Source organism: Thermobia domestica, chromosome 2 (genome assembly GCF_964235325.1).
Source record: "Thermobia domestica chromosome 2, izTheDome1.hap1.1, whole genome shotgun sequence".
Taxonomy (NCBI): domain Eukaryota; kingdom Metazoa; phylum Arthropoda; class Insecta; order Zygentoma; family Lepismatidae; genus Thermobia; species Thermobia domestica.
Window position 1 is genome coordinate 74,501,834 of NC_137455.1, and position 23,985 is coordinate 74,525,818.

General features: G+C 35.4%; 4 non-coding genes across 4 annotated transcripts; all 4 read right to left on the minus strand.

Annotated features, from left to right (window-relative positions):
* Nucleotides 1-896: 896 nt before the first annotated feature.
* TRNAK-UUU (transfer RNA lysine (anticodon UUU)) lies at nt 897-969 on the minus strand. The gene has a single exon. It is a non-coding gene; the product is annotated as a tRNA-Lys (tRNA).
* A 1,898-nt stretch (nt 970-2,867) lies between these two features.
* Nucleotides 2,868-2,941, minus strand: TRNAI-AAU (transfer RNA isoleucine (anticodon AAU)). The gene has a single exon. It is a non-coding gene; the product is annotated as a tRNA-Ile (tRNA).
* Nucleotides 2,942-3,152: 211 nt separating this feature from the next.
* On the minus strand, nt 3,153-3,225 carry TRNAK-UUU (transfer RNA lysine (anticodon UUU)). The gene has a single exon. It is a non-coding gene; the product is annotated as a tRNA-Lys (tRNA).
* A 5,984-nt stretch (nt 3,226-9,209) lies between these two features.
* Nucleotides 9,210-9,283, minus strand: TRNAI-AAU (transfer RNA isoleucine (anticodon AAU)). Its single transcript has one exon. It is a non-coding gene; the product is annotated as a tRNA-Ile (tRNA).
* Nucleotides 9,284-23,985: the final 14,702 nt, after the last annotated feature.

A 23,985-nucleotide genomic window follows, 5' to 3' on the forward strand; every position in this document is an offset into this window, starting at 1 on the left:
TGCCCGGACGTTCCATTATTTCTTCACATTATTTCTATTCCATATACTTTTCTTTGGCTTTGTCCGTCTCTCTTCTGAATTCATTATTCAGCCTACTGTATTCTTTGATGTCCGTGGTTTTCCCCCCTTCTGTGTTCTTCCATCTTCTTAAGCATCGCTTCTGTTATCCATGGTTTTCTCGATGCTCTTTCCATTTTGCCAATGTTGTTGTAAAGTGTGTCAAGTAGAATCTGTTCAAGTATTCCCCAATTATTTTCTACATTGTCTACCATATCGCCAATCACAGAATTTTTCTTCAATCTCTTCTTTCACATCACTGTCTTAGTCGCTCTATGTTGCATCTTCGATTTCTCCTCCCATTTCTTCTTTATTGTCTTTAACCAGGTTGTTTGGTGTATAGGCGTGAAATATTCCCACTCGCATGCTGCATGCAGAAAAGGAAGCTAGACTCACAGCAAAACTAACCAACTTTTTAAAAAAAATTAACTGATTCACCGAACTGCCTTATTAACACTTATCTACTAATTACTTGTTTTTGTATTAACCTAGAACGACAGGGACACGAACACGGAAACATCGGGAACAGTTAAAATTCCAAAATTTCTCCCACCGGGAATCGAACCCAGAACCCCGTACCCCAAAAGCCTACGTGCTAGCCAGTAGACCAGCAACTAAGGTAACGGGCCTCGTTACAAATTCGTAAAATTTCTTTTGTTTTTCTTGGGGAAAATAATGCTTAGTTCATCAAAATTTACTTCTATTTTACGCTTTGATGTGTCTATTTAAATACCATATTATTTTCAGGATCAACCATTGACTGTCATAATAGCAGAAATAGTCTTCCCATTATTCAACTCATTAATATTTAGAATTTTGAAGTTCAAAAAAGCCAGCATCGCCCGAACAGGGACTCGAACCCTGGACCGTTAGGTTAAAAGCCTAACGCTCTACCGACTGAGCTATCCGGGCTAACAATATTCACTTTGGATAGATCAGCTTCCGCTGGGAATCGAACCCACAGAGGGGTAGATACAAGGGAGGAGAAATGTTTCTTGCCTCGTAATTTTATTTAGAACTATCATCTCTGTTCTCTGAAAGCTTTTCTCTTCTGGTTTTTTATATTTTTATTATTTTTTAAAACTTCATTTCATGCAGAAGTGATCAGAACGATTCTGTCACAAGATATTCACGAAGGGTGTGATATAACATTAAACCATATTTATTATTGGAGTATATTTTGTAATCTCTTGCGTATCTTTAAACACTAATAAATGCTGTTAATTATGTTCGTATAATCTCATAATCAATTTATAGTTTTTTTTTAATACTCTGAGTCATATAACTCTAATGCTCTTCGCACACTACGAGACTTCGTGTGTCGAAGACACGCGACAATTGTATTCTTTCTGTCGCAGGCTTGTCGCGGGGTAATGAATTCCCATTTGTTACAATGAATGTAGCACGGGATCTTTGCACACTACGCGACAAGCGTCATACTGTCACAGGAACCTGCTTGTCGCGGGAACCTGCCATCTGCCACAAGCTAAGACCTTCGCGTACTACGCGACTTTGTGTGTCAAAGACGCGTCAAAGCGCCACAATTTCTCTTGTCAGCAACCAGATACTCATTCTGAAAGATGAGCTCAATGGAAGTTTTCGATACAGACGCTTTCATTGCAGGAATTCAGGCATAACATAGTATACGGAATTCAGCAGTGATTCCTATAGGATAACTACAGAATTGAAAAGACGAAAGCATGGGAAAAAAGTGTGTTGTGCATTCCATAGTGGATTCATGGATAAGTGCCATTAAAAGAGAAAAATCGTATCTATAAGTACAGTGGATGTTGCCATTTTGTACTTTCTTACATTTTCCAAATTTCGGCACCAAGCCAATGAACTGTTTGGTGGAAATTGCAGCATAAAACTACATTGTTTATCGCTTCACTTTACTATTTCAAATTAGACTTTAAAAAATAGCACAAATGACCAGATATTTCCAAATATATTTTACACATTCACAAACTGCGATCCCCCAGGCCAATATGTACTTTTATAACATTTCGTTATTTTTTATATGTTCTGAGTTTTTAATATGTATACTGTACGAAAATATGAAAAATAATGTTTTACAAGCACTTAGGCATAACTCTGATGAATCGTGGCACTCCATAATGTAATTTATGAGGAGAGGCCGCGAGGCATGAAGGTAATACTTAATGTAGTCAGTAGCGGATTAAGCAATACACTGACTAGGCCCCGGATTTAGTCTGGGGCTCAAGGGGGACCACCAACTCCAGACTACATACTTACTTTTTATTAATGTGCTTGCAATTTGTTGTTAAAGAACATATCAGATTGTTCAGAATTACAGCAATTTAAAAATTGCATATTGCAAACTATATAAAGTGCAATGTCCCCTTGTTCTGGCTAAAAAAAAGTCACATTCCCGCGACACATGAAGTAGGTTCTAGTATCTGTCACGTTACGGGTGTGTTTCGAATATCAGCGACGCGACGACGCAGCCTGTCATACGTCTTTGACACACGAAATGTCGGAGTTTGCGAAGGACCTAAAACAGTGTTTGACATTTAAGAGTGTTGCCCACGAAACTCGAAAAATTTCTTGCTGAGTAAACAATACGAGACGTTTCTCGTTTCGAATTTGTAAATGAAAACTTCTCGGCATGTTTTAATGACGAGACGATTTTTCTCGAAGGAAGAACTTTACTTATTGCTATTTCAAATCATAATTTATGATTTTATGTTTGGTATATAGGCATGCGATATTCCCACTCCCAACCAGCATGCAGAAAAGGAAGCTAAACTTATGGAAAAACTTATAAAACAGCTCGTTTCCAAAAATCTTGGCCAGTGAGGGGATCGAACCCACGACCTTCGCGTTATTAGCACGACGCTCTAACCAACTGAGCTAACCGGCCTTCTGGCAAAGCGAACAATTTCTTCAGTTTTCCGGTGAAGAAAAAAAGCTTAATTGAATCAAGATTAACATCTGCTTTACGCTTTCATGTGTCCATTTAAATACCATCTCATTTTCAGGATCAACCATTAATTGTCATAACAGAAATAGTCTTCACATTATTCAACTCATTAATATTTGGAATTTTGAAGTACAAAAAAAACACACACCATCGCCCGAACAGGGACTCGAACCCTGGACCGTTAGGTTAAAAGCCTAACGCTCTACCGACTGAGCTATCCGGGCTAACAATACATACTTTGGATAGAGAAGCTTTCGCTGTAAATCTAACCCACAGAGGGGTAGATACAAGAGAAGAGAAGTGTTTTCTCGACTTTTAATTTTATTTAGAAATATCATCTCGTCTCTGTTCTCTGGGAGATTTTCTCGGCTAGTTTTTTTTATTATTATTATTATTTTTTAAAACACTTCATTTCATGTAGAACGATTCCGTGTCACTAGATATTTACGAAGGGTTTGATATAACCACATTTAGACCATAGCCTATTGTGCATTCTCTTGTGTATCTTTAAACACTAACAAATCCTGTTCATTATGTTCGTATAATCTCACTATCAATTTATAGTTTTCTTTTTTCTTTCTTTTTCTTTTTTTCTTAAATACTGTGACTAAAAGTTGATATCTAAGACGTGGATAAACTAGTGTTGCCCACAAGACTCGAGAGGAATTCCGGACCTTAAAGGCAGAGGGGAGTAAGTCATTTTTATTAAATTTTCAGGAGAGACAGAAAACAGTGACTTACTTCTTTTTACGTTTAAATGCCTTCGGACTTATATCCAATTTTATTGTTGCTATTTGATAAAGTATTCATAATACAACTACAAGCTTTCTAAGAATAAGAGATATCAGAACACGCGTTTCAAATCTAGCAATAACTCATTTTCAGGGGGAAATAATGACTTACTCCCCTCTGCCTTTAAGGTCCGGAATTTCTCGTTGAGTATATATTACGAGAATTCTTGTTCCTCGTTTCGAATTTGAAAACGTACTTCTTGTCATGTTTTAATGACGAGACGATTTCTCGTGGAAGAAAGACTTTACTTATTGCTATCTCACTTCGTAATTTCAGGTTTTGTGTTTGGTTTGGTATATAGGCGTACAATATTCCCACTCGCAGGTAGCATGCAGAAAAAAAGAAGGTAGACTCGTGGCAAAAGCGTGTCAAACTTCTCGATTACAAAAATCATGGCAAGTGAGGGGATCGAACCCATGACCGTCGCGTTATTAGTACGAAGCTCTAACCAACTTTTTAAAAACTTGTTTATTGTCATTAATTGATGTTGTTACTTGTTAGAGGAAAGTACAAAAAATAAAACTACACATTGGTACAACTTGTAGTTACAAAGTCAATATATAGTAGAGAAAATAATAAGAACTCTATATGTCAATTATAATGCGTTTTCATACAAGAGGCAATTCAGGTAATGTGCAAAAAGTTTTCTTTCTTGGTGGTGGGAATTTACCATATCGAAAACACAGGAAATCCTTGTATGTGTGATGTGCTTGAGGAGAACTAGGGGACAGAATAAATTCAATTGTAATAGCAGTTAGCCATACAACAAAATTTTGCTTCTCTTTAGGGGGAAAAAAGTTAAAATCAGGAAACAAGATCATTTGAACAATAATGAAATCCAAGCTTATTTTACATAAATATTCTCTATAGGTCTTGCAAACTGAGATCGATTCGTTGCAGGTAATGAGACGATGTTCTAAAGTATCAACTTTGCCACAAATACAACAGTGGTTGTCATCTGTAATTTTCAGGTGATGTAGTTTAACCTAAGTATTTATAATGTTAACAGTTCTGTACTATAACGAACAGACACGATCGACATTAATGAAAATACAGACATATATATAAATGTTGTTATATATATATATATATATATATATATATATATATATATATATATATATATAACAACATTTATATATATATGTCTGTATTTTCATTAATTTCGATCGTGTCTGAAGAAGGATATGCTAGATATCCGAAACAGTTACAAATTATAATTTAAAATAAAGTTTTAAGCTTTGGTCAGTGTCTCTTTTGTTAAAACAATTAATCCAAAGCCATGAATAATCTTACTAACTAAGGTTGATTAAAAAAATAAATGAAAGTTCCTCCAAATACATTGCCAAAGCGCAGATAGAAATTTGGTAATTACCTGAGGACATTGGCTTGGTTGTTCTTGAGAAACAAATTATAGAGAATTTTTACTGTTTGTGGTAAGAGTTGGAGGCCACGGGCAGACAGGTAGAAATAATTACATATTACATCTTTAAAAAACCCAAAGTCGGGAGGAATCAGAGATAAGTTCACTTGTAGAACTCCATCATTGGTAGTTAAGAGAGACGAAGAATTGTAGTGCTGAGTTGATCTCCAATGCTTTGAATGTTTTGGAATACTATGTGAGAGAATAAAGCTTTTGTTTTACTTGCAACATGGGTCAAGTTAAGTCCTCCAGCAACATATGGTAAACATGGACTTGGATAGAGTAATCGAAAAATCATGTATGTCCGCACAAACCAGTTACCAATGCTTGTAAACTTCTGAATGTAAAATGTAGGCATAGGCAAAATTTGGCAGATATACCACAACTTGGGAAAGGATATATATTCACAAAGTAGATATGAGCTATCAACGACAGATGACGAGATGTATGTTGATGTAAAACAGAGAGGACCTTCAGAAAAATATCTTCAAAATTTTTCGCTATACTCTTATGCAAGTTGCAGGAAAAATAAATGCCAAGTACTTTCATAACCTTCACTACCGGCAGAAAATGGGTATATGCATTCGTAAAACTATATCCTAATGGTATAAGTTTAGATTTCAGGCGATTAACAAGTGCTCCTGACTGTTCAGAGTCCTGGTGAACGCAATCTTCAACTACTTCTAAATCCTGTGGATCACGAAGGAAAACATGCATGTTATCAGCAAAACAATACATCTTAACAGGAACATTACAGATAGTAAGACCTTTGATATGTTGGGCAATGCTATGTAGTAAGAGACAGGTATAAAGTATAAAAAGATTTCTGCTTAATGGATATCCTTGCCTGACGCTGCGTTTGAGTTTAAGAGGTATAGTCAGGAACCCATTGATTTTTAGTTTCGATTGAGCATCATAATACAGGAATCCAACGGACAAATAAGTCTCCGACGCCCATATGGCTCAATACTGACCTCAAATAAATGTGATCTACACGATCAAAGGCTTGGTTAAAATCAAAGGCAAGTAAGGCATGACTAGTAGTGTGAGTCTGAAAATTTGCAATAACATCACAAATAGTTTGAAGTACGTGATATATTTTTCCACTCCAAATTTTGTATATTGATATGGTCCAGCGAGAATATCAATATATTGTGAGAGTCTGTTTTTCAAACAACCGGCAAACAACTTGTAGTCACAATTGAGGAGAGTGATGGGTTGTTAATGAGTAGATAACACTGGTAAGGTGTGCTTGCTTACGTATAAATACTGTAACACCAGGACTACGATACAGCCTCTGTGGGTTATTATTGAAATACTCATTAACGAGACAGGTCAATATTTCACCAATTAGAGGGAAAAACTTAACATACCATTCTACAGATATGCCATCTAATCCTGCAGATTTACCTTTGGGAGCTGCGAGGATAGCGTGCCGTACACCTTCAATATTAAAAGATCGAACAAGATTGTTGTGCTGCACCATCAAGAATACCAGAAAATGGTGTAGAAAATTCCTCGGACATTAGAGTAGTGTTTGCAATACTATAGAGTTCTGAGTACTGCATCCAAAACACATGTTTAATGGAAGAAACATTCTTATGAAGATGTCTATCGTCATCAATGATTTGGTGGATCAATTTTCCTTGGCATCGCTTAATTTCTTCGAGGACATGATATAATGATGGCGTTTCATAAGCATCTATTATTGGAACTTTGGTTCTGACCTTGATACCAGCTACACTGCGTCGATGCATATTGAGGAGCAAAGCTTGATAACGCTTAACCTGAGAGAGCATAGGTAAGTCAGAAACAGCTGCACAGCGAGCTTCTCGCAAACAACTGGTATAAAATAAAACAGATTATGAAGATCTCTGGATTTTTCATATGAGTACCACCGACAGAAACTAGCAAACCCTGGTTTGAAATAAGTATTCCACAAGTCACTAACGGTGGGAAAGTATTGACGTTGCCTAAGCCAATAATGCCATTTGGACTGAAACTCATCACAAAATTGATCGTCTTCCAATAACGATGTGTTGAATTGCCAATAACCCCGTCCTCATTAAACAGTTAGATCAGGAAAGGTGAAAGATACGATATAAGCTGAGTGATCGGAAAAGCAGGTGTTGTAATTTCAACTTGCTTAATGCATAACACCAACACAGGAGATACATATATGTGGTCAAGGCGGGATGCACTCTGGTGTGATACATAAGTGTAATCCCGTGCTTGTGGCTTCAGACAGACCCGTGTGTCTCATAAATGAAGTCCATTGATTAATTCCTGGAGGATATGGCAGTAGTTAAATACTGGGGTTTGATCTTCAGACCTTAAACTCTCCAGCCCTTATAATCTCCAGCCAAAATTAATTTGTCAACATTGTGTAAAAGCGACAGAGCAACGTCCTGCGAAAAGAAAGTATTTCGCCTGGTTTGAGCTTGTGAACCACTCGGAGAATAAAGACTGACAAGATTGATTTCCACTATTATTCGAGCGGATGGATAGAATAAACGTGAAGAAAAACTTGTTCAATGTCGGTAAGCAATAGCTGTACCTGTGCCACTATTGCCAAAATTATTTTCTACAACATAGAATGGACTAAGATTTAGTTCAGAAATACCAACCTATTGTAAAAGGGCAACGTCTATGTCCTGTATGCGCAAAAAGTCACAAAGAACAAACTGCTTGGTGGAACTTTGCAAATTATTAATGTTAATCGTAGCAATTTTAACCATCATTACACTTGAAAGCACATAAACCTACCAACACAAAAGAAAGAGCGGAGAAAATAAATATAACGGTATAATTACTAGCAAGAAAAACAGTAAAGTGAAGCTTAAAACATCTAAATGACATACAAATCAATATAAAGCATTATAGAAGAAGAGACTAACGTATTGTAACATAATTGAACTGGATCCACTAAAATATAGCACATTTATTAAGAACCATATTACGACGTAATATCAGTAATTGTCAGACAGAATAGATGCATTTGTGTCATTTTCAGACTTTTAAAACAGTTTCTGACTCAATTCATTACGTTTCGTACGGTTGCTACGATTTCGATTTTCATTATTAATCGTACTTACTTCTATAATAGGAGAAGCGACCCTTGTCTCACTAAACTAAGTTGGGATGGATGGAGCAGAACTTGACAGGTGAAGTATCAACAGGAGCTTGAAATTATCACTAAACCACTGGTGGCTTGAAATTATCACTAAAGTACCTCAAGATACTTGGTCGCTACGAAACACCACCAAAATAATATTTTAAGGTATCTACTCTTTTTAAAAACGGGGGCGCGGTGGCTCAGTGGTAGAGCGTTCACCTACGGTGCTTGGAGTCCCTGGTTCGATCCCAGCTCGCGCCGTGTGGACTTTGTGGTGGAAAACACCGTGCTCGTGGGTTTTCTCAGGGTTCTCCCGTTTCATCCCACTTTCTTCATTCTACAATTTCACTCATCTCTCACCATCTCCTTTAGCCTAACCGGCATAACCGTGGGGCGTAAAACTTAAAGGTTTCATTTCATTTTCTTTTTAAAGACATGGTTCATTCAACTAATTCAGTCACAAAACCACAGAAAAAAAGAACAAGAAACAAATATAAGCAAACCTGATTGCTAAGAAAAGCAGAGCTGAAGGTAAACACGTCAAGGTTGTTGCACAGAGCGAAGGCACATCTACTCACTTGAACAAGCAAACACAGTATATGCGTTTGGTATATAGGCTTGCAATACTTCCACCCGCAGGCAGCATGTAGGGATGCGCACGAGACGAGTCGAGACAGGATTTTCCTGACAAAATTCGAGTCGAGACACGGTCTTCCAATAGAGAAATATACATTTTTCGAGTCGAGACACCACTTTTACAGCACATTTTCGAGACGAGACAGCCACAAATATTGTCTCGTGCGCATCCGTAGCAGCATGCAGAAGAGGGGAACTAGATTCACGGCAAAACGTATCAAACCGCTGGATTAAAAAGATGATGGCCAGTGAGGGGATCGAACCCACGACCTTCGCGTTATTAGCACGACGCTCTAACCAACTGAGCTAACCGGCCTCGTAGGGAAAAAAGTAAAATTTCTTTCCTTTTCTGGTGAAGAAATGTTAGTTGATCAAAATTAACATCCGTTTTACGCTTTCATGCGTCTGTTTAAATACCATATCATTTTCAGGATCAATTGTTGATTGTCATAATAGCAGAAATAGTCTTCGCATTATTCAACTCATTAATATTTGGACTTTTTAAAGTACAAAAGAAGTCAACATCACCCGAACAGGAACTAGAAATCCTAGACCGTTAGGTTAAAAGTCTAATGCTCTACGACTGAGCTATTCGCGTTACCTATATACTCTGGATAGATAATTTCTGTGGAAAAACTTTTTTTCAGTACGTATGCACAATGGAATCTAAAACTTGAATCTAAGGACGTAAGGAAGTGTTGTTCGCTTTGTCACTCCGAAGTGGCAGAGATTGGTGAAACTTCAACCATACATTGAATGTAGCTCTACAGTATGATATGATCCAAGAAACAACGGGAAGAAACACGTGATTAGGAAAACGAAATCATGAGGGATAGAAATACGGTTATCGTTGAAACGCTTGCAACATTCAAATGTCTTACTGCGGTTCAATGTCTCATCACCATGTTGTGACTAAAATCGTGCATAAATTTCAACTAGTTCAATGCCCTCCTTCAGTAAAAACTTCATAATTACACGCTGTTCCGTATATCTTGAGTAACGATCTTCGAACCTTCGCGCAAAATGAATCCTGCCCACCAGTAACCCGACACAGTTCCCAGTTCTCATTGAATGCACCACTTCTACCCTTGGATTGGATTTAAAACCTGTAAAGTAAGTCCCGAATTGACTTGAACGTCCGTCGTGGTATTGTGTGGATATGAAAGTTGGTATTAAACTCGTAGAAAAGCGTAATGCCTAAGCGTTTTCTAAAAAAAAAAAGTTTTGAGGAAAATATTTAGCCTACCAAACGGGCCAATGGAGAAGGTCAAATTTCAAAATACGAGAAACTTGTTACCGAATATCACATGAATAATGAAATCAAGATAAGCACGGGATGTATTAGATTTTAGTTGGAAATTTTTTGATGAAAAAGATCTTTGGATTTGTACCTTCTCCACCGGGAGCCTGACTCTGCACCACGCGCTGCACAGAAATCACACACTTCAAATACTCGGCTACAATGAGACTGGGGTAGATCAAGAAGGTATGAAAAAAAGACGTAGATATTAGCAAGAATAACTACACTGGACTGGTATGGCAGTTCTACGACACCAACCATGCCATGCATTAGATGATATTATACGTAATGGAACTTTCCAAATTAAGATGGTGGATGTAACAAACAAAATTTGTTCCAGGCTTTTGGTCATATTTTATTTTATGATGATGATTGTATCTTGTATGATTCTTTTTAGACGGCCAGTTGAGATTTTGATCAGAGTGGAAGCCCCATCCACCTGGAGGCTCTGGTCTACACCCCTTCTAAGCCCTACTGTAATCCGGCCTTGGAGGTAGCGACATATTTAAAGCGGCAATTACTAAAAACTTAGAAACCTACTTTTCCAAATGTTCATTCCATGTGCTTGAGGATTACGAAACAGGGCTTTGAAATTGGTTCATTCTTTTTGAATAACTCTGTATAATGGAAGTTTTTCAGTTTTCTTAAGGGTTCAAGAACATCACTCAATGATAAAAATGTCGTACTATATTTCGACGAATTAAGAAGTTTTCTGGTCCCTTTACACAGAAAAGGCAAATTTTTTGAATGTCCTTCCGTCCCTCCGCATAAATAGGCACAATACCTTCAAAATACCAAACACTCAATACCATACCAGAGCTGAGTGGCTAGCATTCTTACTTTAGATACGGAAGATTCAGATTCAATCTGCGATAAGGAAGGAATTTGGATTCTATGCTGATATCACTCCAATACTAAATATTGTAAGTATTAAGCACAAACCAAAAGTGTCCTATTCGAAGCTCTTGATTAGTCTAATACTGGCAAAGTATCTTCCTTCTTTTCCTTTTTCCGCCATTCCTATCAATGCTTTTATGTGTAATTCACACAGCATATCTTAATTATCGACGATAGTAACATAATCTATTTTTAATGCCCATCCGTACGATTGCCGAATAGACGAGATTCGAGACCAGTCAGACCTCTTCTAATAGAAACACTTTCCGATATTCTTTTAAGACATCTTTTCTAAATAAGACAGCCTTAACAATTATCTCATAATTAACTATACTCAATCGTGGCAAAGTTGCTAATACGAGTGTTTTTTGTGCGCGAAGTTCCCTAGTTCGATTCCCGGTGGCCCGGATACAAAACAGAGTAGTGGTTGACAGACTCCAAATTTTATTTAAAACAAAAAGTTCCGTTCCACATAGCTGAAAAGGGAGTTAAACTCGAATAAATCAACTAATCCATTTTACAAGGCTCCTAATTCCACTAGGAATTGGAAGCCGAACGAATGTTACGCCATTACTATGAACAGCTATATAGAAATGGGAAAATTTAATAGAACCATGGCTAAATTACGTATAGGGTACCTAACTATGGGTTGACTCACCCTAGGACAAATATTTGGTAATGGGTCCCTGATATATAGTGCACCAATAGCTACCACTACATTCGAATTAAATTTGATTTTTTTTTTAAATGCCCTCAGACATCTAATGTGAATTAAGAATATTGTTTTGTTTCTTGAATCCTTTTTCTTCAACCTTCAGAAAATCGACTTAAGCTATTGCTTTTGCAAAACTCCGCTTTCTTTTAAGCCCCAAACGGAAACATGAAGGCGAAAAGTTTCAGAAAGTGTTGCTATTTTTACTCCTAGCTTCTCATTTTAGATAGCGTATATTTTTAAACGAAGGGGGGTGCAAGTGCTCCGGTGCATCCCCCTAAATCCGGCCCTATATATATATATATATATATATATATATATATATATATATATATATATATATATATATATATATATATGTACGTATGTATGTATGTATGTGTGTGTGTGTGTGTGTGTGTGTGTGGGTGTGTTAATGAACCATACCGACAAACTGTAAGAGGTGATTTTTCACATCATAATAAGAGAAAAAGTTCATATGTACATATGACGAAAAGTACGTAGTTTCAAAGCTAAGGCTGTCCAAAATCGCAAAAAAGCCAAATTTCAAGAGACGCTATTTCGAATTCGAGAGACTGTAGATGGTGGTCCTTATCGCGTAAAGGAAGTCACGCATACGCAACCCAAAAGTGCATGTTTCATTAATGTTCAATTGGTGTACAAATTATTCCCTGCAGGGTAAAATTCCCAGATATGCCATCAACCGAATTTTGAGATATGCTCTGACTTTATGATTGGTCAAAAGCAGGCAAACGATAAGCCTTGATAACAGTAAACACGGTATTCTTTGGTACGATGTCGGAAGTGTTAAGGATCGTCAGCAGCACGGTCTCTCGTACTCGCAAAAACGCATGCTGCAATGTTTTCTTTCACGCTTATACAAGTGAAGAAAACGTGAAATATACCGTGATGAAATACATCGCATAACACGTTATTCCGAACACAAACAACATGGAGCTGCCGGTTCTAAACACTTCCGACTTCGCTCCGAAGCACTGGATGTCGATTGTTGTTAAGGCTTACCTTCTGCCTACTTTGGACCCTCCTTGAAATCAGAGCATATCTGAAAGCTCTATTGAGAGCATATCTGAGAATTATACCCTGTACAGAATACCCTGCACACCCACTGAAAATTGATATAATATGCATTTTTGGATTTCGTATGCATGACTTCCTTTATGCTGATCAGGACCACCATCCACAGTTTCTGGCATTTGAAATAGGGCCTTTTGAAATTGTAACGATCTGAAAAACGATCGTTACAAAATTTGATTTGTCGTTACAAATTTGATTTGTTTGGTCTACATTGTCATTACTTGATTGTTTTGTAAATACTTGTTCATTTCATTTTATGATTTGCTGTTACTAATTTTAAAATGTTATTATCAATTTTCAACTCAAATTTTATTAAAATAAATTGATAAATTATGGTTTTCTGGGATACTAAATGAATCACTGGGCGGAAAGTGCTTTAAATTCTGTATTCATGCATTTTTTTCTCTTTTTAATTATTGATCGATTGAAAAGATATACACTGAATGTCTACGTAAACAGAGAAGATTAATAAATGTACGAAACGAATTAATTTGACGTTTTTAAACAATTTGAGGTGTTGTCTAAGTTTAATACCATATTGTATTGACAATCATATTCTTTTGTGCTGCAAATTGATATATATGGTAAGATGTGTTCAAGAAATATCAATCAATATAATATGAATTGCTAAGAGCCTAACCCCGCCTACTTCCTTATCCCAGATGATTCCCAATGTAAAATTATTAAGTTTGATTTGTATGCAATAATTATTTTATTAAATAATATGAATTTTACGGAATTTAGAAAGCTAATATTACAGCCTATGTACTAACACGAGATGGATGTTACGAATGTTTTATATGTATTCTTAACCATTGTTTATAAAGCTTCGCAGTCATGTGGAAATACGTCGTTGTCTTGAAATAATATACGAGTATGTACTGGCTGTAGGAAGTAAAGTGGTGAGATAACTGGTGTATCCTACAATCCGGATCGTTTAAAAGCAGACAGCTGTAATATGGCTCTTGTATCCTGGTAATTGAAATAAGCATTAAAATTTTGGAACTGAGATTTGGAATCCGTATTATTATTGTTTGATTGTTAAATGCTGTGAATCTACTTCCACGCATGATATCCGGACCTGCTTGACTGAGCTACTTGTAATGGAAGTCCGAAATACAAATTATATAAAAGTTAAGGTTTTCTTATGGCAACGAATGGTTGGTACTATAGAAAATGGGTAGTACTAGAGAGTGGTTTTAGAAAATAATTTTAGCAGTCACAAAATTTAACTTTTTCGTGATTTTGGACAGCCCTAGCTCTAGGAATCTAATCATTCATAATTGTCCTCAAATACGAACAAAATTAATTATGAATGATTAGATTCTTCCCTGAAGGTTTAGTAACAGAGCATTGCGAGTTTATTGGCTGATGTCACACGCCAGTTCGGGTGACGCTAAGTATAGTTAGTTTTATTGCTATTGGTACTATAACGAAATACTTTGGATAGTTTAATAATTACCTGTACCTTGGGCAGAAAGTGCTCATACATGTGCACTATACTTAATAGAATGTTAATTTAATATTAACAAAAGAAGAATGTTTTTTTAATATCTGTAAGAGATATAGATAGTGTTATGTAGTTGGTTGCTATGTAGTTGTTTATGGATACCTAATCATCTTGTATGTGTGCATGACAATTTGAATGAAAATACATAAAAGTGTATCAACTAATAAACCATTTGATACCGTTCATCGACTTTATAATTTTGATAGAAAAGGTGAGAATAATAATATGTATAATTATTAAAGATATTTTTACATGCAAACTATTACTACCACTCGAGATTCATATATCATCGATCGAACCAGGTTGACGACTACCCTTGGTGAGTCGTTATAAAAATTTTGGTTTACCTCACCCGGGAACTTGCTGTAAATTCATTCCCGAAGCAAAGTAAGGGTGAATTTACTTTTGTAATAAGGTTAATGAATACAAATTTCACAAGACTTAGGAGTGGTAGGATAATTATAAGAAAAATGAACGGTGAAGCAATGGAGAATGAATCCAATAATAGTGACAACGGTGAATATAGTGTAGCACCAGGAATGACATCAGAAGACCGAATCTTGCTAGCCTTACAGCGACAATTGATTCAGATGACTACCGAGTTAAAGCAGACGATAGAGCAAAAGTCCGAAGAATCCAACAAGCAATGCGAAGAATTGAAGCAGACGATAGAACAGAAGATAGAGCAGAACTCCGAAGAATCCAACAAGCAATACGAGGAATTAAGCAGACGAATGGAGCAGAAGTCAGATGAAACGAAACAATTAATTATCCAGACAATGAACGATATCACCTCGCAGTTCGAGGAAAAGTTAAAAGGAATATCTGAGGAATGCCAGGATAATCACAATCACCTGAGCCAAGAAATCAGTGATGTAAAAAAGGATTTAGAAGTAATAGAATCTTCTGTTCAACAGCAAAAGATTCAGGTCATCAATAATTCTAACAACATACGTGCAAATACGCAATTGATAGCTACTCTACAGGAAGAAATTAGGACGCTACAGGTTAAGGACAACACATACCACAATAATATGGGTAGTGAGCGCTTGGAGTTTCCCCACTCACCAGAGATGACTTCGCCTTCACCTGTGTCTGATGAGGATATTATTTTGGAAGAAATTCATCCGAAGAGTACAGATGGGCGGAAAAGGGATGGTGCAACGACATATCACGTCATGGATAGGAATTGTCACCCAATAAGTACACGGAATGATAAAAGAAAGGTAAAGTTAAGTGTTAAGATGAGTGAAATACGGGCTATGAGTAAATTCAGTGGTAAATGTAATGAAAACGCTACTTCTTTCCTGGAAAAATTTCAGGACGAATGCAATATAATGAGTATAGATAGATCACAATATATGAAATTAATCCCTCATGTATTACTCCCACCATGTTCTTTATGGTTTAAAGCAGTACGTGATCACATCAATACATATGAGGAATTCAAAGCGGCATTGATCGCGAATTATGAAAATGACTTTTTGCTTGCAAATCGAGATGCCACCATTAGAAATCAACATTTCAATCCTCGTTTGCACAAATCTGTTGTAGAGTTTGTTGTAAATACATACAACGAATTAAAAGTCGTTAATCCCTTGCAATCGGAATCTAGAATAATAGCATCGATTCGAAATTTGCTCCCATTTAAGTTACAACAGATCTTGTTCTCTACACAGTGTATGAGTTTCAACCATTTATTAATGCTTGTCCAATGCTATGAAACTCAATACCATGCTATGAATCAACAAGCAGGAGTAGGTAAAAGTAAAAATAATTCAGATCATTTTGTACCTGTTCGGAATCTAAATATCCGAAATGTGAATGATACGGAACACAACCTAAGCCGAGTAAATTCTAGCAATCAAAACGAGCAAAATAGGCAAAGTTATGTAGGGAATCAGCCTAACCTAATTAATCGTGGTAATCCTGATGTCAGATCACTCAACAGAAGTAGACATAAAAACAATCAGAATATAGGGCGAAATTACAGGAATACAACAAGCTACATGGATAGACGTAATTGGAGGTCAAGAGATGGCACTTCGTATCAAAATCAGAATCACGATGAAATACATGTACAACATGTTGTGGAACCTAATCATGATTGTGCAGTACAATGTACTTTATTAGAATCATATGCAAGTATGAATGTAAGCTGATTACCGTTAATGAAATTAGGTTAAACCCATATCAGTTATAGATTCTTGTGAACTTTTATTTTTAAGTTTATGTGTTAATATCAATAATGAAAATAATTCTTATAACTTCGCTATACAGGCAATATGAGGAATTATAATTCGATTCATAATTGATTAAAAGCAAAGATTATTTATATTAGATTGACTTGTGTTGAAAACTTAACTGCCAAAGATTATGTTAAGTGTAAGATTCATTCTATTAAGTTAATTATTCAACGACTATCTTGAATGAGATTCTTCTATATTTTGATGCCTTATTGATCCAATGTTTATTTTAAAATATCACCTAATATAATTATTGTATAATGCGCCCTGGATAATGGTAACTCATGTTTGTTTCTTACGATTTTGACTTCGCACCCTTCAAAGATTAAATAAATGGGCGACGACATTTTAATAATAAAATATAATAATAATGTAATGAATGATAATGAAATAAATATAATTAATGTAATGAAAGATAAGTATTAATGAAGTGAAAGATTTGTTATAAATGTATCTATATCTATGATATGTAATCAAGATACATGCGAGGGGCGATCAAAATGTGATGGACATATGTAATGTAAGACCATTATTGTAAACGGACCAGTGGTTCTTGAAGATAAAAGCCAAGCTTGCTTATGACTTTTATATTCAGTCCAATTGTCGGGCGACATTTTATATAACGAAATACTTTGGATAGTTTAATAATTACCTGTACCTTGGGCAGAAAGTGCTCATACATGTGCACTATACTTAATAGAATGTTAATTTAATATTAACAAAAGAAGAATGTTTTTTTAATATCTGTAAGAGATATAGATAGTGTTATGTAGTTGGTTGCTATGTAGTTGTTTATGGATACCTAATCATCTTGTATGTGTGCATGACAATTTGAATGAAAATACATAAAAGTGTATCAACTAATAAATCATTTGATACCGTTCATCGACTTTATAATTTTGATAGAAAAGGTGAGAATAATAATATGTATAATTATGAAAGATATTTTTACATGCAAACTATTACTACCACTCGAGATTCATATATCATCGATCGAACCAGGTTGACGACTACCCTTGGTGAGTCGTTATAGTACTTATATATATTTATATTTTTATAACTGTCAGGTCTGTTGTCTCCAGTTTACAGCATTAGATGTAAGTATTTTTTTTTAAATGAAAAATTAAAATTCGCAAAAGTATTATCATCATCACAAACAGAAAAAAGTACTTTTAGTGTTATGGTATATTCCATTGTAAAAAAAAAAGAAAAAGAAAGAAAGAAAGAAAAAGAAAGAAAGAAAGAAAGAAAGAAAGAAAAGAAATACTCAGAGTAGTACTTACTAGGTTAGAAAAAAATGACAAAATTTTGATCTTACTAAAAGTGTCAGCTCAAGACAAACTTTTTTAAAAGAGAATGTCTTGTTTTGAGATAATTGAATTCTCAGAGTAAAGAAGAAAGTAAACCCCTATGAATATCCCTTTGGGGGTTGAGTACGGGGTGTTTCATGGTACATTGCGTTATAACTCTCCTATTTGAGCTTTTTCGTCCGGGTTTTTTTCTTTTTCAAGTCCAGAGGCATTGCAGAAGACATTACGGATGGTTTCACACCTTCCTGTGTCGAGACATAGGAGGTGATGACGTCATAAGTCTAAAATTTATATTTTCGTGTAATACTTTTTTGGGGGGGGTTATGTAAAGTATTTTTGGCGGGCTTATTTTTGCACGTAGAAGATTGAAATTTTGCACAAACATGCAGTCCACCGAGTAGTATTTACCAGATTTTTTTCAGATATCTGCGTTAAAACAGGGGGGGGGATCCAGAGGGTCAAAAAGTTGAAAAGGGATATTTTTACCCAAAAATCCCGTTTTCCTCATTTTCCCGCCTTAGATACATGATGGAGACAAGTGAATAGTACCGCCTGAAAGACAGTTCTATTCTGAAGAGAATGATGTGCGACACATGGCCCTAGGGTAATTAGGAAAGTGTCAGGGAATTTTTATCAAAACATACTTCTGTATAGGGGAATTTTTGACATTTTCGGTACTATTTTTGTGCTGGCTTATTTTCCACCTAGAAGATTGAAATTGTGCACAAACATTCAGTTCACCGAGTAGTATTTACCAGATTTTTTTTCAGATTTCTGCGTTAAAACAGCGGGGTACAGAGGAGCTAAACGTTGAAAAAGGGAATTTTTTTACCAAAAAATCCATTTCACGGGATTTTCCCGCCTTAGATACATAATGGGGACAAGTGAATGGTACCGCCTGAAAGGCAGTTCTATTCTGAAGAGAATGATGGCGAAACATGACCCTAGGGTAATTAGAGATGTCTCAGGGAATGTTTAAAGATTTCCCTCTGTATACGGGAATATGGGACATTGTCGGTATATTTTTTTTTGGCGGGCTTACTTTTGCACCTGGAAAACTGGAATTGTGCGTAAACATTCAGCCCACCGAGTAGTATTTACCAAATTTTTTTTCAGATCTCTGCGTTAAAATAGGGAGGTCCAGGGGGGATAAAAGTTGAAAAAAGGATATTTAGACCCAAAAAATCCCGTTTTTCCTCATTTTCCCGCCTTAGATACATGATGGAGACACGTGAGTCATACCGCCTGAAAGGCAGTTCTATTCTGAAGAGAATGATGGGTGAAACATGACCCTAGGGTAATTAGGGATGTCTCAGGAAATTTTTTATCTGAGATCATGGTGTTTTACGGTAATTTGGGGCATGGTGGGAATTCCTGATAAAATTTCTCCCGCCCTTGGTATTCAAGATAGAAACTTGAAATTTGGTACACACATTCAGTATACCAAGTACTATTTATCAGATTTTTTTAGATGGCTACGTTCACACAGGGTCGCTCCAGGGGGGCCCAAAGTGCGAGAAAAAAATTCCCTCCGAAATTTTCCCTTTGACATCATTTTTCCCGCTCCTGGTATATGGTATGAGCATGCAAGTGGTATCATTTGAAAGCCAGCTCCATTCTGAAGAGAATGAGTATGAACCATGATCCTAGGATAAATAGTGACGATGCAGTAGCTGCTTGACTGAAAGTCTAAAAAATAGCCCAAAAACCCCGGATCTCTTAAGGGATATACACGGAAAAATACAGTAACACTAATTGTTTTTCTTACTTGCAAACACTTTTCTGGGAAGATCAATCGACGTCACTTTAGCTAAATTTTTAAATCGATATTTTTCTTGAGATATATGATTGCAATGGTTGCAAACTTGCATTTACTCATTTATTTTTGTAACCATCGTATCGTATATTTATTACTTAAGAGATGGGAGATGGAATTCCGTCCCAGTGAAAAAAGAAAACTTGAATAAGATGTAAAATTCCTGGTTAATTCCACCCAAACCGGAATTGGGAGCCCTAGTTAGGTAGTCTCCATATCCTTGACCAGCTAATCTAGTTTTTCCTTTCCTACTTTTAAAATTGGCACAGTTCTCTTTCGATGAGGAAAAATAGCACATACACTATTTTTTTTAGAAGATCCAACGAGTTGTTTGGCAAAAAGATAAGAAAAGAACAGAGTTTTACCTTGAAAGTTTAAAGGGAGTCAGCGTCCTGCATGACAATCAGACCGAGGTGTATACTCTATACAGAATACATGATCATTAAAAAAAAAAAAAAAAAAAAAAAAAGCACTTAAATACGTCTCGCCATCTCATCTCCACCCTGTTGCGTTCGGGCAAATCCTGTCCTTATTATTTCACAGCTGAAGGACACGTAGGGACACTGTAGTAGCATATAGGCTACTCTCTATATATTTTGTAATACATTAAAAGGACCAAAAAAATAAAACAGTAAAGAAAAAAAGTTCTGCAGCGCAACAATTGAAGTTCTTAGCAGAAACACATGCTATCATCACATCCCCTGTTCATTACCAGAAAAACTTAAAGAAAGAATAAGAGGGTAGTACGCTTTTTTTAAACCAGCAAAGGCAATTACGGTTGGCCACTCATACAGTCTTAAGTACTAAGGAATGCAATAACCACTTACTGTATAACCACTTCCGAGAAGATGGTAGGAATGACCTGTTTTACGTATGGACAGGAACTATACACCTGTCAGCCGCAAGCTGATTTCAACCTTTGTTTTTATATATATATAATACTTTTTTCCTTAATAGAACAGGGAAGACTCGTTTAACAGGTTCAACATTAGAATTTTTGAGACAAGTTATAAAAAGGTGGGGTCAGTCAGTTTTTCTTAGATAGGGCATTGTCCGACTAACCTATTTATTTCTGCGTCGCATCTGGGTCAAAAAAAAGTTACTACCTATTATTAAGAATGCTTTTTTAATGAATAGGAAAAAATAAAATAAAAGAAAGATACTCCAAAGAGGATTTCAAAATTAGGGCAATTAGAATTCATTTAACGTGTGTTCAAAACTTTGCTTCAAGAAATATATATATACATAAGGGAGAAATGCAACACACTATATTATCAGCATTTTGTAACGCGTTAATGACACCCTTTGGTACGGTCTCTTCTTTTCTTTATCTAATATCACGGAAGGATTTAATAATGAGATATATCATATTATTTTAAAATTATTTTTAAAAAAAAGTAGCAAAGAAAAATGTTACTAAATGGTTAGTGTAAATTACCTCTCGAAATGTGAACCTCATTACTGTCTATCAAAGGAATAATTTATAGACTTAATTTTGGTAGAGAAATAAATAATATCGTGTTATCTGATATCGAAAAATTGTATGTTTGGTAAATGTAACAAAAATTGAATGGTCGATGTCAAATTTTCGTTTATCTTATATGATTTAAGAGTTGATCATAAAAGACAAATACTTTCCTTTAGAATAAACTTTACTGAGAAAAATTTGTTAGTATATAGAGAAGGCTACGTGTTTTATTGCACATGTTAAATCACATGATACAGAAATAATACCATTGACAAAGCATGTCTTAAACGAGTAATATACAACAATACAACAATATTGAATCACTTAATTCCGTAAAACTGTTCGTCGTTTGCAACATAACATAACTGGTGACGCTTTGGAAAGTCATACATTGTCTAATACATGGACACCATAATATAATGAATTTCTTCGTAAATTGTTCATTTCAATATGTCGATGTCACGGGTAAATCTTCTATCTCAAATAAACCAACAACCAATTTCGTCTCCTCAATCTCAGAGCCTCATGATCATTCTGGTACACAATCGACCATTCTGAAATGGAGACTTGCTGCTGCATATTCAATGCTATTTTGGCTAGTGTCGTCAACGGAGACACGTGACTCTTACTTGTAATATATATGGAAAAACTATATTTGCCAAAAATGCTATAAGAGCTATTCGCAAACCTCCAGCCAACTCAAACCAGTGAAAGACGACCTTCCCTTGCGCGCTCCTAGAGTATATCGTATGTGGCAGATCATATATAGGGCAATCTGGATGTACCATAGAACATCGATGCAAGGAACACAGCAGCTACATATGATTTTAACGACCCGACAAGTCAGAACTTGCATAATATAACTTAGAGCTGGAACACAAAGTCAATTTTACAAATACTACCATAGTAGCCAAGTGAGCAATTTTGGAGACAGAATAGTAAAAGAAGCCATAGCCATTTACGTGAAAAGAACAGTCTCAATAGAGACAATGGACTTTAACTCAGTCCTATCTTGTCGAGCCTTTGCAGGAGCAAAAACCAGCCGTTCAACAAAGCCATTTCTCGTAAACACAGCAACGGCCAATCAGGAACCAGCACTTCTCTCAGTCAATCACAAGCTCCTATTCATTGCCCCCTAATAGTCACTATATATATCCCCACATATCTTTAGTCTTTTCATCACAACCCCTAAAGATTATAACGACTCTATAGAAAAGCGTCGTCAACCTGGTTCGTCTTGTAAAATATCAGTTACGAAGCGATAATTACTTTTCTTTATGCAAAAATCAACTCAGATATTCAAAGATTATTAGTCTCACCTTTATTGCTTGATATGTCTTAAATATTCCTTTTAAGACCGTAAAATACATAAATTCACTTGACTAGGTCAACACATAACATGTACATAGCCACAACTATCCCATAATAATCTCTTACATATATTATAAACATTCTTCTTTTCTGTTAATTTAAAATGAACATTCTACTAAGTATATTACATATTTATGAACACTTTTTGCCCAAGGTACAGGTTAATATTATACAAACTAAAGTATTTCGTTATAGAAAATGTCGCCCGAAAAAGGGACTGAATATAAAAGTCATGAGTGGGCTTGGCTTTTATATTCAAGAACCACTGGTCTGATTAGATTAATGTTCGTACATTACATATGTTCTTTATATTTTGATCACACCTCGTATATATCTTCATTACTTTTTTTTGGTTAACCCTCATATATATAAAATATTAGTTATTATCATTCACATAAATACATTTACAATAAATCTTTGATTTCATTAATATTTCTCTTTTATTACCTTATTATTTATTCTTTATCATTAAAAACATCGTCGCTTAGAAATATAATTAACGAGGGTGAAACACAAATTATCAAGATTACTAGTTTCGATCATTATTACAAACGATGATGTGACAAATAATATTTGTTCTTTTCGGGCGCATGGTATAACAAATAAGTTAGATGTTGCAATTGTAATGTATACATAGTAGCACTAAGATGTCCAAAATAAAGAAGAATTTCACTCAAGGTAGTCATTGAATAATTGATTTTATAGAATGGATCTTATTCCTAACATAATCTTTGATAATTAAACACAAATCAATCTGATATAAAATAATTTTTGCCTTTAACTAATTATAAATTGAATTGTGATTCTTCACATTAATAAGAAAGAATAAAAATTAAACATAACCTACGTTTGAATAATCAAATGGAAGTAAATAAATTTATTTTACAGAAACAAAAGACACCTTTTTGTTATTAAATAAACACATTTTTCATTACTATTGTTATTTTTCATTCTTATTTATTTGATCAAGAATGTTGGGTGCTACTAACTCTTTAACTAGATGCATTTCAAATATTTATAACCATCGTTTTCATTATTAATATTAACACAAACTTTAAAACGAAAATTCACAAGAATCTATAACCAACATGGGTTTAACCTAATTTCGTGGACGGTAATCATGTTACATTCGCACTGGCATATGAATCTAATAAAGTGCATTGTACCGCACAATCGTGGTTAGGTTCTACATTAGGTTGTACATGTCTTTCATCGTGATTTGAATTTGGATACGAAGTACCATCTCTTATCCTTCCATTACTTCTATCCACGTAGTTCGCTGCGTTGGTGGAA